The sequence below is a fragment of the Mirounga angustirostris genome, unplaced genomic scaffold, assembly GCF_029215605.1.
Source record: "Mirounga angustirostris isolate CCGP_5_RB_7025 unplaced genomic scaffold, mMirAng1.0.hap1 SCAF_2, whole genome shotgun sequence".
NCBI lineage: Eukaryota > Metazoa > Chordata > Mammalia > Carnivora > Phocidae > Mirounga > Mirounga angustirostris.
In genome coordinates this window covers 145,590,424-145,605,650 of record NW_026991710.1, presented here as the reverse complement: position 1 = coordinate 145,605,650, position 15,227 = coordinate 145,590,424, and the positions used below count along the sequence as shown (strand labels likewise).

The 15,227-nt window shown below is 39.2% G+C and overlaps 1 pseudogene; it reads left to right on the top strand.

The window, feature by feature from the left end:
• The first annotated feature begins 3,481 nt into the window (after positions 1-3,481).
• Positions 3,482-7,553, top strand: LOC123848804 (glucose-6-phosphate 1-dehydrogenase-like; annotated as a pseudogene).
• The last annotated feature ends 7,674 nt before the right edge of the window (positions 7,554-15,227 follow it).

The following is a 15,227-nucleotide window of genomic DNA, read 5'->3' as shown; positions in this document are numbered from 1 at the left end:
ATTTATTTCTAAGTATTTTATACTATACTTAAATAGAACATTTAAGAACTTGTCCTTGGATTTTTTGTTTATAATAGAGAAATACAATTGATATTTTTGCATATCAACCTGTATCTTTTATGAATATATACGACCTTGCTAAAGTCACCCAAAATTCTAGTAGCTATTTTATAGATGCCTTAGGAGTGACTACTTTCATAATTGTATCATCTGCAAGTAAGTTTTTTTTTTTTTTTTCTCCTTTCCAATCTGTCTTTTCCTTTTTTGCCTTACTGCACTACCTAAGATTTCTAGTAAATCACTGTCCAGGTGTATACCCTTGTTTTATAAAATCTCTGGATTGCATTTTGTTCTTTTAAATATTACTGGTTTTAGTAAACAATTATCTTGCCTGGATTTCAAAGGTGAAATTTTGTTCCCCATAATGTACAGCTACAGATATGCCAACTCTGTTTTTTGTTTATTTGCTTAAGTCTGACACTCCTAGGTATCTCCCCTGTGTCTATATAGTTTAGCAGACAGTATTTTGGGCAGCGATTATGTAAAACACTTGCGTGAATAAGGCTTCCACCATCTGCCCTCTGAGTTGATTGTGGGTTGAGGGTCACATTCAATGGTTCAACAAGTCTGCAAATTTCCTCAGGCTTCCAATTTTCTCTATGTTATCTGGTGTCTCCAGCACATATCTAGTTATTAGTCAGCCAGAAATGTATAGAGAATTTATTAACTTATTTTCTATGGCCCTCTCACTTCCAAAATAATGTTTTAGCTGCTCTATCAGACACAGTGAAGTGAATCTATCCCCCCCACCCAGAAAGAGGACAGGTTTCTGTAACCTGAGCTGGGAATAAGGGTGAGGTAGCAAAATGGAAAGCATCAAGACAAGAAAGCCACAAACTTCCCACTAGCAGTGTTTATGTGTAAGTGCTTCTCAACTTCTTGTCGTGTTTGGTTGATTTCTAGTGCACTGATTTTTTAAAATAATTTTGTCCAGTTTTATACTTGTTTTGAGGGTTTTGCTCCACTTCCCCACACTTCCACTATTTTAAATCAAAGAACTTTTGTTCATTAATAGATACCATTAAAAGAATAAAGAGAAGATATGTGTGCCATATCCAACCAAGGACTTACTCAAATGTAGTTCAATATGGCGGGACCACAAGAAAGAGAATAGTTGTTTACAGCCCTACTCCAGGTTTCTTTGAAGGATAATGGAGAAGAGAATTCCTTTCTGTGTGCAGAAATTTGACAAATCTACCAGTATTAAGGTTAAGTATGCCTTTAAGACAAAATGGTTACAAGTACAAATTCATACTGATTCACTTTCTAGACAGTAACTTTATTAGTTAGGGTTCTTTAGAAAAATAGAACCAGTAGGATGGACGTGTGTAAGTGTGTGTGTGTGTACATACACATATATATATGGAGAGAGAGAGAAAGAGATTTATTTTAAGGAATTGGCTCACTTGATTATGGAGGTTGACAATGCAGGGAGAGTGGACAGGGTGCAGATCCAGGAAGAGTCAATATTGCAGAATTCCTTCTCTTTTGGGGGAAGGTCAGTCTTTGTTCTATTAAGGCCTTCAACTCATTGGATGAGGCCCACCCACATTACAAAGGGAATCTACTTTCCTCAAAATCCTATTTAACCTGTTTAAATGTTAATCATCCCCCCAAAAAACCCTTATAGAAACATCTAAAAGAATGCTTTTCCAAATATCTGGGCACTATGGCCTAGCCAAACTGATACACAAAAGTAACCATCACAGTAAGAGACATGTAAGTGACATAACTGAAAATTTTGGTAACAAGTAGATCTGAGGAAGAGACATTTTCATAGATTTTTTAAAATGAGAACCAAGGTGTTTACATCCATATGAATACCCTCAAACTGGCAACGTGAAGAGGTAGCTCTTGATAATCTTGTAGACAACATGAGCCCCTAAGATGGCAGTGTAGGCAAACAGCAGTGAACAGTGACAAGTTTATTAAACTGAAGTTCTTCATAACAGAAGGAGAAGCAGTTTATCCTCAGTGGAATAAACATTTTCTGTCATTTTAGGGGGTTTCCAGATTTCTGTTGAGAACAACCTGCTTTAATGCTTCTGGCTGGTATCATTGGTGGTTGGCCCATCAGCACTTGGAAAAGTTGTATAACCTCTCCCTTCCTATATTAAAGTTCTTATACCTGTAATAAATACCTCCCCCTGTGTTTTTTTTTTTTTTTTTTTTCTCCTATGTGTCTTTTTCCTGTACTTTTCTAAACTTACTGCACTGGAGGCATCTCTGCCAAATAAGGAGAATATGAAAGGAGAGTGACATATCTGGTCCTCTCTGTAAGCCCATCAGTATCTAAAGATTTTTGGTCAAGATCTTGAATGCTTTCCAAATAGTATTCTCTAATAATTTTCTTGAAAATCTTAGGCTTTTCTCTTGGTTACAGAGGATTTAGAAAAAAATAATAATTTTGTAAAAGCTTCAGTGGGGCTATCTTTAAGTCTGGATTTCTTTTGCAATCTTTGTCTTTTTCATCAGGCACAAATATTTGTTTCTGCCATACAGCTAGATAGTGGTTTTCAACTAGGGGTAATTTTGTCTTCCAGAGGAATGTTTAGCCATGTCTGGAGATAGTTTTGATTGTAAAAATTAAGGGTAAGAGGGTTTTGCTAGTGGCTTAGAGTGGGTGGAGGATGGAGATGCTGCTAAATGGCATACTGTACAAAGGACAGCCCCCACAACAAAGAATTATCCTTCCAAATGTCAATCGTACTCAGGTTGAGAAATCATGACCTAGATTCTTACAAGGGTGATATAATTCTTCCTAATTTAGGGATAATTAAACGAAGGTTCTGTGAAGGTAACTCATGATCTACAGTTACACAACTACTAAGTAAAATCATCAGACTTTTGTTCTTTTCACTACATGGATTACTTCTAAACCTACTATTAAAGACAGTTGTTTTTACCAGCTGCTAAGTGAGAAAACTTTAGAAATGCCAGACTTCACACTGTATTTAAAGTGCAAAGGATAAGAAACAACTTGTGCAGCAACCTTTGAAACGTACATGTAGTCTTGCCCATAGAAAACACTTTCTTACCAGTGATACAGATTAATTTTCGTTTTCAGACCTATTTTTCTGAACAAAATTATCTGGTATTCAGTGCAGAAATGTTCTGCATAAGTAAATAAATGCATTTTACAACACAACTTTATCTTTGGAAACTAAATGTTATATCACACCTATGTATCTTACATATTAATGATAGTCACTTTGTGATAATCAGTCTAAATAGTAACATCTATACATGTTTTCTAGCTACTCCACCTATCTTCCTGTAATGGGTTGAACTGTGTCTCCCCAAATTTCATATGTTGAAGTCTTTGACCCCTAGTAATTCAGAATGTTACTGCATTTGGAGATAGGCCATTAAAGAAACAATTAAAATATAAGGAGGTCATGAGGGTGGGCCCTAATCCAATATGCCTGGTGCCATTGTAAGAGGAGATTGGGACACAGAGATACAGAAGAAAGACAATGTGAGGACACAGAGAGAAAATGGTCATCTATAAAAGGAGAGAAGAAGAAACCAATCTTGCTGACGCCTTGATCTAGGACTTCTAGTCTTTAGAACTGTGAGAAATAAATTCCTGTTACTTAAATCACCTATTCTGTAATGTTTATTATGACAAACTTAATCCACTCCCCAACAACATATTACAGATCCAGGCATACAATGCAGATGCAATACATGAGTATTGACATATTCCTAAATACTCCTACATATTTTTCATCACTGTCATAATCATTGCCTCCCCTTCACAAAACTCCAACATGTTGCCCATTGCCAACTAACATCTGTAAGAAGTGAGTGGAAAGTGGCAAAGTCAGTAACCATCATTTGGCTTGATAGAGCAGACTTTTCAGACATGTTTCTGCACTAGGTGATCCATAGGTCAAAGAGAGATGTTTAGATGGAGGTGGAGAGAATAATTTTTCCTAAGAATTAGCAATAATCAGTATAAAAACTCAAAGAAAAATGACTCTGTGGCTCAAGACAGGCTCTGGAATTAAAACACCATCCCCTAAGTGGCAAATGATTGCTAATATTTGTTCTACCAAAAATATATTTTCTTTATTAGTATCTTTGTCTTTTAAGACTTATTAAAAGAGTAGAATGGACTTTTGACCTAATACAGACATAGGTTATATTCTGGGCTATCAGAAAGAAAAGGTATCTTCTTGGTTTACAAAAGTGTTTTTTTTTTTTTTAATGTTAATTCCAATATGATTTTTTTTTCTAAAATTGGATATATAAGACAGCATCTTATGCCTAATGCATTTACTATATCTAGTATTTTTCTCAAACAAATTAAAAAGTTTAGACAAAGTAACTTCTAGTCACGTGGAGTGTTTAACGTTGTTTTGTTTGCTTTTTTTTTTTTTTAGAGAGAGAAAAAGCACCCAAGCGGGGGAGGGGGGGTCGGGGGCGCAGAGAGAGAGGGAGAGAGAGAGAACTTTTTTTTTTAAAGATTTTATTTATTTATTTGACAGAGAGAAACAGTGAGAGAGGGAACACAAGCAGGCAGAGTAGGAGAGGAAGCAGGCTCTCCGCTGAGCAGAGAGCCCGATGCGGGGCTCGATCCCAGGACCCTGGGATCATGACCTGAGCCAAAGGCAGACGCTTAACGACTGAGCCACCCAGGCGCCCGAAGAGAGAGAGAATCTTAAGCAAGCTCCATGCTCATTGTGAAGCCCAATGCAGGGCTTGATCTCACAACACTGAGATCATAACCTGAGCCAAAACCAAGAGTGGCTCACTTGGAAGGCCTGGGTGGTTCAGTCAGATAAGCGTCTGACTTGGCTCAGGTCATGATCTCAAGGTCCTCAGATTAAGCTCCATAACAGGCCCCCTGCTCAGTGGGGAGTCTGTTTCTCCCTCTCCCTATGCCCCTCCCCCTGATCAAGCACTCTCTCTCAAATAAATAAATAAAATCTTTTCTTTTTTAATAAATAAAATCTTAAAAAGAAAAAAAAGTCGCACACTCAACCAACTGTGCTACCCAAGCATCCCTAATAATGTTATTTTAACTCAGAATATACCAACTGATAACTTTAGAATGGCTATTAAATATTAGTCAAATGAATTTTCTTGATATATTTTAGGTTAGAGTATGTACTTTCTATACAAATAAAATAGCTTCCTGAGTTTAAGTAATACACCAGCTCATGATTGTAAAATGAGGCAAACTGTTGCTGTACCAAAATTAGAAAGCTGTCAAATGTACTTTAGAATAATATGACAAACCATTACTTAATCTGAGATGCACTAAAACCTGAAAAAAATTAATACTAGACAAAATTCATAGTATAGCTAAAAACTTTTTAATTTTATTCAGAAGTTTATTTATGTCCAAAAGTCTTTATGCAACCCCCCAAAAAATTGCCTAAGTTTTCCACAAATTATTTTTATTTTAACAAGTTTATTTTAAACTCTCATTCAATATATATTCAGCATCTGCCAACAATTTCTCCTCCAAGAAGGTAATTCCATGGGACTTAGATGATACTAACATTCAACACTCTCCTGCATTCTTTTCAGTTATTTCCTTCTCTTAAAATACAATATTCAGGCCTCTCCAGTGCAAACACTTGACCTGGTCCAAGTTAGATTTAAAACTTATCCCTTCCACATAAGAACCATACCCACCTCAATTTTCACAAATTCACTGTTTGCCAGTTATATTTTCTATTTCTGTAACTTCTCTATCACCTCTCAAATTTTTTCTCATTTTTTTTCAACTGATGCCACAAGACACCTAAGGCCACGTTTTCTCTCATAGGTCAAACACAACCTAACACTAAACTTGATACATCTTTAATATCGAAATAATTTTGAACTCAAATCATTCATGGCACTAAGAGAATAAAGGCGGCATAAATTCTTCATTATAAATATTAACTGAAAACTATAAAAATATAACCATGCCAACTGCCAGAATTATAACATTTATAGTATAAATATTTCAGAATTTCACTAATAATCTGACTACATGATATTTGGTACCTAAAAATCATTTATTAAAAATAAATGAATAAGGCTACTGGTTTCAGCTTATACAGTACTAAGTAGGAATGAGCACTGTTCCCACCTTTACAAGAAGGAAAAAGCTAGAGATACACAAATTAGTAATTTTCATTTAACCAATCAGGGAACTGAGGTCACAGGGAAAATAATAAGGAATCCAAACTGTACAGACATGGTCAGTGATTTCCAATTATTAAGTCTGTTTGCATAAGAAGAATTAACCTGAGAATGAGCCCTTCTTCAGAGCCACTCTAGAGAAGAAACCTAAGCTGGAGGCATTCCTTGCCCAAAACTCCATGACTGGCAAGTACAATAATGTGCCCTCCTACAAGTATATCAACAGCCACATGAACACCCTCCACCAAGGGCCACAGGCCAACCTGCCAATACTACCTGGCCTTACTCCATGCCATCTATCACCAAGAACTGTCACTAAGATTGTCACCAAGAACATTGCGAGACCTGCATGATCCAGAAAGGCTGGAACTGCCTCAGCATGGAGCTAGTCCTTCCTGAGGGACTGCCAGCTATCCAAGCACATCTCTTTCCCATTTCAGGAGGTATGGATCTACCATATTAACCCCTACGTGGTCAAGGAGTTGGTCCAGAGTCTCACGGTGCCAACGTTTGCCATCAGGATCTTTGGCCCCATTTGGAAGCAGGAAAACATTGCTCTTACCTTCAAGGAACTTTTGGGCGCTGAGGGCCACAGGGGGCTACTTCGATGCATGTTATCATCCTAGATGTGATGCAGAACCACCTCCTACAGATGCTGTGCCTGGTGGCCACGTCAAAGCCTGCCTCCATCAACTCAGAGGACATCCGCAATAAGAAAGGCAAGGTGTCAAAATGTATCTCAGAAGTACTGGAGGACAATGTGCTCCTGGACCAGTGTGTGGGGAACCCCAAGGGAGACGGTGAGGCCACCAAAGGGTACCGGGACGACCCCACAGTGTCCCGTGGGTGCACCATTGCCACCTTCACAGCGTAGAGAACAAAGAGGTAGGATGGGTGCCCTTCTTCCCACTCTGTGGCAGAGCCCCGAAACATCGCAAGGCCGAGGTGCGGCTGTAGTTCCGCAAGGTAGCCCCAACAGCTTCTAGCAGCAATGCAAGCCCAAGGAGCGGGTGATGTGCGTGCAGCCCAGTGAGGCCACGCACACAAAACGACGGCCAAAAAGCCCAGCATGTCCTCCAATCCCGAGGAGTAGGCACTGGACCTGGCTTACGGTAGTTGATTCAGGCATGGGAACCTCCCAGACGCATGTGAGCCCACATCCTGGGCCACTTCTGTGGGACGTAGATGCACGTTATGTTCCGTGACTGGCTCTGGGAAGCGTGCCGGGTCTTCACGCCACTGCTGCACAGGATCGTGCAAGAAGCCCCAGCCCATTACCTACCTTTACAGCAGTCGCGGCCCTGCAAAGGCAGGCGGATGAGCCGAGGGGAACGGTGGGCTTCCAGTAACCAGACACCTGCAAGTAAGTTAACTCTCACTGGTTCCTTGGCCCTGTCTGTGTCCTTCCCACCTTCTCACCGCCCCACTCCACTTTGAGAGGACTTCAGGACCATACTCCTCAGCCTCCCCTTCCTGGCCTGTTGCAAACCCTGCCCGCCCCTTGCAGCTGCTGCCTGAGTCCGGTTACATTCCTCGACCACTGAACACTAATACTTGCACCATGAGTGTACCCTGTTAGCTCAGCCCCTGCCTGAGCCAGTTTTTGTACACGGAACTGAGCCCCAATGGAAGGAAAGAGAAGAGTAGCCCTTCCATCCGTCCCAGGCTTCTCAGTCTAGAACAGGATGATAAAGGCGACGGGGCGGGGCGGTAGTGGGTGGGCCTCAGTGGGGCAGTGGCCAGCTCACAACCCTGTTGGCTGTGAGTAAGCTCCGCAGAAGTCACGGGAAGAAGTGAGAGCATGCACACGGAGGTGCTTATCAAAGGCTGTGAGAGGGCGCCGGCAACCACTGCAGCCACGGTGACATTCCACATTCCTGGTCACTAGCTGGAAGAGATCTTCCTGCCACCCAGCAATCCCTATATCTTGGGCCGCCTGGATATCTCTCTGCACCACCAGCTGCCTCCCACCACTCCAGCTCTCCACTCTGTGGCCACCCCCACCCTACTCCATACACTGGTGGCCCCCTTGCCACTGGAAAAGCAGAAGCAGTAGCTGGGATGCCCTACCTTAATCCATTGCCATTAAATCCACAAACAGAAAAAAAAAAAAGCAAAACCAGTTTTTTTTCTTAAAAGAAACATAGTTTCAAACAAGACTTACCTGAGGGCAAGATGTAACTTTTTAGATGGGAATCTGTGTAGGTTTGCAACCAGAGCTTCCCAAGTGTAATCAGAAACTTGCCTTTGTATTCAGAGGGCAGGGACAGACCTAGGAAACAGGCAGGCCATTCCTGATTGATAGATGGCAGTTTTCATAAGCAAAGGGAAGTTACATAGGAGTCTTGCCTTGAGTGGAGATTTTATTTATTTATTTGAGAGAGAGAATGAGATAGAGAGCATGAGAGGGGGGAGGGTCAGAGAGAGAGGCAGACTCCCTGCTGAGCAGGGAGCCCGACGTGGGACTCGATCCCCGGACTCCAGGATCATGACCTGAGCCGAAGGCAGTCGCTTAACCAACTGAGCCACCCAGGCGCCCCCAGATACCATTTTCAACCATAAAAAGTTTTGGATAGAAATTTTTAACAAATTGCTAAAGATTAATGTGTAGTAGCATAAGGGTGCAAAACCCCTAAGGGCATGCAGATACAGGGGAATAAACACCCTCTTGCTTTTTCTCCAGGACCCCCACCACTCACTCATGGGGAAGATGGAGAGAATCCTGAGAAAACTCCCTGTGGTGCTGGGCTTGGAGAGCAGGACAGAAGGCCCTGCAGAAATTTCACGTAGAACAACTTTATAGAACACAAACCTTAATCCATAGGGAGTAAGACAAAACAAAATACACAAAACTGTAGACATGCAGTATTCATGGAAAACCTATTGCAGCTAGGAGAGACAAACAAAGGAAAAAAGAATATATCTGTTGCTGGAGTGGTGGAGGGTGGGACGGATGGGGTGGCTGGGTGATAGACATTGGGGAGGGTATGCACTATGGTGAGCGCTGTGAATTGTGTAAGACTGATGAATCACAGACCTATGCCTCTGAAACAAATAATACGTTGTATGTTAAAAAAAGAAGAAGAAGAAGATAGTAGGAAGGGAAAAATGAAGGGGCGGGGAGTCAGGGGGAGACGAACCATGAGAGACTATGGACTCTGAGAAACAAACTGAGGGTTCTAGAGGGGAGGGGGTGGGGGGATGGGTTAGCCTGGTGATGGGTATTAAAGAGGGCACGTATTGAATGGAGCACTGGGTGTTATATGCAAACAACGAATCATGGAACACTACAGCAAAAACTAATGATGTAATGTATGGTGATTAACATAACATAATAAAATTAAATTTAAAAAAGAATATATTTGTTCCTGGGGAAGAGCAGGAATATTAGGCCCAGCCTTGCATTAGTTTGGAGTACGGGCAAGGATACCTGGGGGGAGGGATGATCCTAGACTTTTACCCATTTTCACAGTACCTACCCATGATTGAGGTTTTGCATGTGAGAGGGTTTTAGAAAACAACATGCTTATATGTCCTCACAGCCACACTAGTAAGAATAAAGTAAAAATAAGATGAAAACAGATGGAATTGCTGCAAGAGATAGCTCCTTTTGCAGAGAGACACAAAGGGAAGACATAAAGTCTAGGGGGGAGACCCAAAGTGATGCAGAGAGCATTTATTGAGATGAACCCTTATGTATCGTTCCACATCATGAACACAACATATCATTAGAGAAATGCAAGGTATCACTGTGGGGCATGGAGGGTGAGCACAGAAACAAATATTTAAAACTCAGCCAATTCCTGACTAGATTAACACAAATTTCCACATTAAAGACATAGCTGAAAAAAAAATGAGCTCATCTCTAAGTAGAAAAGTATTTATCTCAGGATTTACCATTTTGCAGAACATGTTGAATTTCAACAAGAACAACATTACAAGGCATATAAAAGGCAAAAATAAAATGTAAACAAGAATCAATTATGACACAGATGTTTAAACACTTAGGGAATTTAAAATAACCATGATTAATGTGTTAAAGGCTCCAATTTCAAAGGTAAGCACATGCATGAGGAAATAGTTAATTTCATCATATGGAAGGAAACTATATGAAAGAAGCATATGGAAATGCTAGAAATAAAAAACAGTGATGTGGAAATGAAGACTATTTCTGATGGGTTTGTCAGAAGACTTGATGCAGGTGAGAAAACAAACAATACAATTGAAGATGCATGACTGGAAAATATCCAAAATGAAATGCAAAGAAAAATAAGTCAATAAAACAGAACAAATTATCTAGAGTTCCAGGACAGTTATCAAACTAACTTGGTTCTGATCAGAATCCCAGAAAGAGAAGTGAGAAAAGAGGGGGAAGAAGATGTTTTTTGAGGAAATAATGGTCAGATTTTTTCCAAAATTAAGACCACAAACTATTGATCTAAGAAGACTGAAGACACAGAAATGGGGAAGGGGGAAGCACCATGGAAGCATAAAATATTCACCCCAGAATTCTGACTGCTCAGTCAGAAAAATATGATGTTACAAATTTGTAACATTTAATGAACTCTTAAAATCTTAAAAAAATCCCCAAAATTAGTGGTCAAAGATAGAACATAATCTTCAATAAATAAAATATAGGTGACAAGCATACGAAAAAATGCCCAACATCAATCATTAAGGAAATAAGAGTTAAAAGCACAAAATACTACCATGTATCGATTAGAATAGCTGAAATAAAGATAAAAACAATGCAAACGGGGAAGAAAATCCGAGAATACCAAATATCACAGAGGATGCAGGGTAACTGGAACTCTCATTCACTGCTGCTTAGAATGCAAAATGTTATGGTCACTTTGAAAAACAGTTGAGCAGTTTTTTAACAAATTGAGAAGTCATTTACCATTTGAACCAATTATATCACTTCTAGATAGTTACCCAAGCAAATTGAATACTTATGTTCAAACAAAAGCCTGTATATTGAAGTTTATAGAAGATTTATTCAAAATTGCCAGAAACTGGGAACAACTCATTTGCCCTTCAGCAGGGGAACAGTCTTTGTCTATTCATACAATATAATACTGCACAGGAATGGAAAAAAAGTGAAGTATTGTGGGGCGCCTGGGTGGCTCAGATGGTTAAGTGTCTGCCTTCGGCTCAGGTCGTGGTCCCAGGGTCCTGGGATGGAGCCCCACATCAGGCTCCCTGCTCTCAGCCTGCTTCTCCCTCTCCGTCTGCCGGCTGCTCCCCCTGCTTGTACTCTCTCTCTGTCAAATTAAAAAAAAAAAAAAAAAAAAGTTAATTATTGTTTCATGCATCAACATGGATGCATTTTAAAAGCATTTTCAGAGATCCAAAAGCCTGTATATTGTATGATTCCATCTCTATGTGATTATGGAAAACAAAATCATTGGGACAAAATACCTATCAGGTGACTATGTGACTAAAAAGGGGTTGCCCAATGGAATATTTAGGGCAATGAAAGTATACAATGATACAAATAGCATATGTATTTGCTAAAACCCATAGGATTTTATACCTCAAAGAGCGAACTTTAAAAACAAGCAAACAGCAATAATAACAGTAAAGACATCAACCAGGATATTAGGAAAACCCAAGATGAAATGCAGTCCTGTACACACTAATTTAACTGTATTATAATTAAGTGTTAGACCTCACTTAAAGACATGAAGAAGAAAAGAGCAGAACTAGGTAACTTCGGAAAACAGGTTTTGATTGGATTATTGTATGATACTAAATGATGGATACATGCCATTATGTATTTGTCCAGACCACAGAATGTACAGCACCAAGAGTGAACCCTAAGTCAAACTATAGACTTTGAATGATTATGTGTCAATGTAGGTTCACCAATTGTAATGAATGTATCACTCTGGTGGGGGATGTTGATAATGAGGGAAATTATGCATGTGTGGGGCAGAAGATATATGAGAAATTGTTATAGCTTCTCAATTTTGCTGTGAGCCTAAAATTGCTCTAAAAACAAAGTTTTTAAAAACATAAAAAAGATAAATGTAAAAGCTTAGTGAATGCTTTAAACATTTCTAAGTAATATACAGATTATCCTTAAAAATCTTAAGTGACTATTTTAGAAGCTTTTCTTACAATCAAGTGGTTATATTTGTTTGTGTTTCCTAAGAAAAATTACAGGAGACTCAGTTAGTAAGAGGGCCATTCTTATATGTGATCCCTTGATTCTCATCTTTAAAACTATGAGGTCCTGAATTTTTTACAACCTATCCCTGACATTCTCTCCCCAGTTACTTTTAGACTCCTGGTCATGAGGACCAGTTATGTTCCCCCCAACATGACTCGATATTATCACTGACACTTATCTTTTATCTTCCCAAGATAAAACAAATGGGGATTTTCCTTTCTTGATCATGAAGGCATAGAGTCACTTGAGAAAATATTTGAAGCAGTCTGACCATCCATATGGATCATCATCAGTGTAGTCCATTGTCATTTTGTAATTTTTTTAAAGATTTTATTTATTTGAGAGAGAGAGAAATATTGAGAGAGAGCATGGGCAGGGGGTGCCGGGAGAGGGAGAAGTAGGCTCCCCACTGAGCAAGAAGCCCTACGCAGGGCTGGATCCCAAGACCTCCGGGGATCATGGCCTGAGCCTAAGGCAGATGCTTCCTGACTGAGCCGCCCAGGTGCCCCTATTTTGGAATATTTTTTACTTTCTGCAAGCTGGTACTCTTTTCCTGAATCTGACAAGCAAAAGGCAAGTTAATGTTCTGGAATGTGTTCCCAAGCAAAAGGCAAGTTAATTATTCTGGAGTGAACACAGATTTAATGCATCATGATGTCATTTTTGTGTGCATTAATAGCTCAACTTCACATTAGAATTTATCACACACCATAGACTATTTTGTATTCAACAGTGCACAAAAACTGATTCACCCACAGGCTTGATTTCTCTCTTTAAAATAGTAGTCCAAAAAGGGAAACTATGGTCCTCAGATACAGAATACATGTGTCAAATGCTAAGAAGAAAATGAACAAGACATTCGCTCTTTGTAGCTAACCATAATCTAAACTATATCAGTAATATTTATCTTGGAGCAAACATTTTTTTTTCCAACTGCTAATATGAGTCTTACAAAATAACCATTCTATTGTACAGGTTTAGAAACTGTGTCCTTCCAAAAATTAAACCCATTCATCTTTTTACTCTACTATACAATAAATAACCATCTGCTCTTTCTAAAACACTGTCATTGGCATAGCCTAGACAAGGTTAAGGTAAATTGAAAATTATCTCCGAAATAATAAGGATTGTACTGTAGATTTACAAAGGATATAAAAAGATAATATAAAAACTCAATAGTAAATACATTTAAAAGATCCATCTTTATTTGAATATTTTACACTTGAATCTATAGGAAGTATAACTTACCAGTCTAGAAGTGGGCAAGTGGGCAATACTGGTTTTCAAAAATGAAGTGGTGATTCCTGTCCTAGGTCTTCAAGAACAAGAATGAATTGACAGAAATTATGGAGATAGGGGTGCACAGTGTGAAAGTTCTAAACAGTGGGAACAGCTACCTATAAAAGAAATTATATAATGTATGCCATCTGCTATATGTTAGGTATATAATAAAGTGATGGAATAGAATTTCTGATGAGAATTGGGTTGGGTGTCAGAACATGAAAAATAAAAATTAGGAATATCAAATAAGTATAACAACTCAGGTTTAATTCCATGCCCCATTGCTACAAGATCAGTGAGCTTAGAAAAATCACTTAACCTTAACACTTCAGATTTTCCATATGTTAAATGTGATGATAAAATAAGTTCTGTTACCATTGCTGGCATACAGTGCTATGGGTATATATCATTACTATCATGGTATTGAAAGTCAATTTTAAGCTAAAAGAAAACATGATTCAATGAAGGGATATGTAGGAAATCATATTATTTCAAATGGCTTCTAGCTCACAATTAGCTTCCAAATTACTAACAACTGACTTTTTAAAGTACGTACATACAGCAAAAGGAAATACAATGGATGGATGTTAATGTGATATTATTCATAGTGATTAGTTATCAATGAAATAGCACCTCTTAATCTCAACATATTGTCTACTGAATTTTTCAGTTTGGCATGAGAGTCTAAATAGTTGAGGGAAATAGTTGTCTTTGTTCAAATGAACAGATGCATGAATTTAAAAAGCTAATGTTAAATGCTGTGCAAATGATAAAGGCTCAGTATGTATTTGTTGAACAGATAAATGGGCTCCTGGGAAACTGGGAAGACTATATCAACTTTTTTTAGAAATAGTCATACAAAGAATGATGAGTTGAAGATTCAAAAACACAAATTTTCATCTTCATCTTTCTCTTTCTCTTATTTGCTCTCTTACCTTCCTTTCCTGAGAAATTCAGCCATAATATTATTAGGTGCAGCAAAGCAAGAAAGGTAGGCACTGTGGAGTTTGGGGAAGGAGGTGGATGGAAGCTCAAAGTGCAACGTCGGAGTCTAGATGAGCAAAGGCAAGTTCCCAGGAGAGCTGCAAAGGTTAGCTAGGCTTGGGGAGTTACAACAAAAGCAAGGGAGAAAAGAGCATGTATACGCAGAGGAGTAGGCCGGCATGGGATGTCAGAATCTGATCAGTGGAGGTCATGACATTTAGAATGAGTGCCAAAAAAGGGTAGGCAGAGCAACTACGAAACAGGCTGAATCAGTAAGGGATACTCAATAAGAGAGTAAGTAGAGTGAGAAGGGCATTCACATAGCAGGCAAACAGAGCCAACTGCAATGAGGAAAGTAACTGTCAATGCGAGCTACCAGTGCTTAATCATGGTGAGGGGGTCATGCATGCATGGGGCATCTTTGTATGGGATGTCAGACACCAAATCTCAAAGGGAGGCACTCTGTTGTGGGATGACAGAACTCAAGTGGGGTGAGGAGGACATCCTGACATGGAGAGCTGAAACCCACATGCAGTGAGGAAAACTGCATTTGGGAGAAGAAACTCAAAAAGAGAAAAACTAG